Source organism: Osmerus mordax, chromosome 9, assembly GCF_038355195.1.
Source record: "Osmerus mordax isolate fOsmMor3 chromosome 9, fOsmMor3.pri, whole genome shotgun sequence".
Classification (NCBI taxonomy): Eukaryota; Metazoa; Chordata; class Actinopteri; order Osmeriformes; family Osmeridae; genus Osmerus; species Osmerus mordax.
This window is the reverse complement of record NC_090058.1, coordinates 18,220,143-18,223,213: the sequence shown is the minus strand read 5'-3', so window position 1 is coordinate 18,223,213 and position 3,071 is coordinate 18,220,143. Positions and strand designations below refer to the sequence as shown.

The following is a 3,071-nucleotide window of genomic DNA, read 5'->3' as shown; positions in this document are numbered from 1 at the left end:
AATTGTAAATATCCTTTGGACCTCTTTTGCAATTGGGCCTTGATACAATCTAATGTAAAATCTAATATTTTCTGGCCATTCTGCAGTTTGTGGGGACTTTCCACACCAGCACACTTTTCCCATTTCCTGTATTCTGCATTATTACACTTTTTCTTTGAAACTTTCATGTAGGCCCATACTATAGCAGTTACGGATATACATAGAGGAAACTCAGGAGAGTGAATTTGAGATAATGGTAGTGGGAGGATGTTGTACCTTTGTGTTTCTCTTTTTCGCCAGTCCTATGAAATATACAAAAGCAGTGGGCACCACACTGAAAAGTTGAACGGACATTGAGCACAAAGAATTTCATTACTTATAAATGATGTTTATGAGTATACGATAATAAACTTGAACTTGAAACTTTTATCAGAACGTTAAATTGTCTGTGCTTCGCTTGCTGTTAGGTTGTCGACTCTCTCACTCATGAGCGTCCCAAAAGGCCTTCAAAATAAAGTCCCGTAATAATACTGAATACAATTATATAATTCAAAATTAAGACATTACTTGAAAAAAAATTATACATTATTGTAACGCAATTGCGACAATTGCATTCAGGCCTATAGATATAGTTAAACATATTGTGTACAATATAGCGAGGTAGCTGACTTAACCATTCCTGAATGTGCATTTCATCAACACCAAGTTTGCGTGCTACAGATCTGTTGCTGGTGGTGAGTGCTTTCTGCACAGCTTTCTGTTTAAAAGCTAAAGTGTAAGAATGTTTCGGCATGCTGCGTCAGATTTGTACACAAAGTAGACACACGCGGCATACATTTTACACTGGGCTTTTGTTTGACCTCCTTGTCTATTCTGTGTTTGTCTATGGCCGCACTGCAGCTACAATTCACTTAATCTCTCTTACTAATTAAACGTTGCCCTTGAATAAACGCCAACCTCGAATAAACGCTGCACCACAAATGATCATTGTGTAATAAACGCTGCAGTGTTTAATCAAAGGAACATGGTATATGACAGCAATAATGTTTAATGTAACTGGACTTTCTAACATTACAAGTGGCCCCAGCATTGCCCCTTATGGTCTAGGTGCATTGCAAATGAAGACAAGAGCCTTTTCATTTGGCCCAGTGGCAGACTGTCTGAGGTTGTCAAATGTCCCATGCAAAGTCACTCAAAACAAGGGTTTGATTCCAGGCTCTGGCAAGAGTATTTACCTCTAAACTGGTCAATATATACACATCTGACAAAAGACCAGGGGGGTATTCCAAGTAGCGGGTTTAGTGAAAACTTTGAGTTGTTTAACCCTGAAAAGAGGCATACTCCGAGTTCCACGTTCCAGAAAGAGAGGTAACGAAACCTTTTGGTAAGTTGCCATGGTAACTAACGCTGTGAAACTAACCTGCCCGCTAGAAGGTTTTCTATGAAAAACTCTGCATTTTCCTAGCAATCCCCACCCACTTTCGGATCTTGAAACAGTTTGCAGACATGGGGTGTCCTTTCCTGGGTCGGCCGATCTATTACGAGCAAAATATAATTCGCATAGCCTTACGCCAGGAGAGGATTTTAAGACCGCGATTGGATGTACTTTCATTCTCCGATGAATACCTACGCGAACGTTACCGTTTTTCATCACATTCAATAATTTATCTCACCAACATTCTCCATCCAATCCAATCACATTGGATGGAGAATGTTGTAACACACCGTGGACGTGCTCTCAGAACAGACCAAATGATATGCGTTGCTCTCCGTTTCTTTGCCAACGGGAGTTTCCTATACAACATTGGCGATGCAGAACATCTCGGAAAAGCAACAGTCTGCCGAGCCATAAGAAAAGTGGCCCTGGCACTGAAAGGCCTACTGCAGACCTACGTAGTCTTTCCTGGACACAAACCTCTAAGGACCATCAAAGAGGAATTTCACATGATTTCAGGTGAACACATTCAGTTTAAGTCAATGAAGAAATTTGAAATCATGTGAATGACAATGGGTAAATCCTGGGTAAAAATTAGTAAATCCTTTCCATTTTGCAGGATTTCCCAATGTGATTGGCTGCATTGATGGCACCCACATCCCCATCATAGCTCCATCCATTAATGAAGGAGACTATGTGAATAGGAAGTCATTCCACAGCATTAATGTGCAGGTAGATTTACTGTCTTACAATAATAAAGACTACAGCACAACTTTAAAATATTGCAGCTAATATCTCTTCTCTGCACTGACAAGATTATATGTGATGCAGCACATTTGATCTCAAATGTGGAGGCCAAATGGCCTGGCTCGGTACATGACTCAAGGATATATCGCGAGTTTACCCTGAGCAACAGAGTTGCAAATGGTAAGTTAAGCTTTGAACAAATAACATTCCCTTGTCTCCCTCTTCTACCACACTCACAATGTACCCACAATGTATCCTCTACTTACAGGAGAGTTTCATGGCCACCTGCTTGGTGACAGAGGGTACCCATGCCAGCCCACTCTGATGACCCCTTACCATGACCCTGAGCCGGGCCCTCAGCCGTGGTACAATGTGGCCCACTGCAGGACTAGAGCCCGGGTGGAGATGACCATTCTCAAAGCCCGGTTCCAGTGCCTACGTAGACTGAGGGTAAACCAGAGAGGGCATGTGATATTATTGTGGCATGTTTTGTTCTTCATAATATTGTCACTATTAGAGGAGAGCAACACCCTGCCGTACAAAACGACCCTGAGGACGACCATCCCCTCCAACCTGCAGATGTCCAAAATGGGAGAGAAGTCAGAGATATACTGTGCCGCACACACTTCCACCAACCCTGACACTAAAATAAACACAAATCATTACCATTTCATTTTGTCTTCTTTATTGCCTACAAATAGAAATGCAACAATTAATATTAATATATTGTTCTGACAATTAACACTCACTCATCTGTGACCATGCACCCACCTGCAGCTGGTGTTCTACCAATTCAATTTCTAGATCCGTCTTCTTTATCTTCTGCCCCAAATACACCATCTCTTGGTCAGTTTTCTCCATTTGTTTAAAAAAAATGGAGTTTGTACAAGTCCTTAACTGGTAACTGGGA

At 41.4% G+C, this 3,071-nt stretch overlaps 1 pseudogene; it reads left to right on the top strand.

Moving 5' to 3' along the window:
• Positions 1-1,731: 1,731 nt before the first annotated feature.
• Positions 1,732-2,813, top strand: LOC136948658 (putative nuclease HARBI1; annotated as a pseudogene).
• Positions 2,814-3,071: the final 258 nt, after the last annotated feature.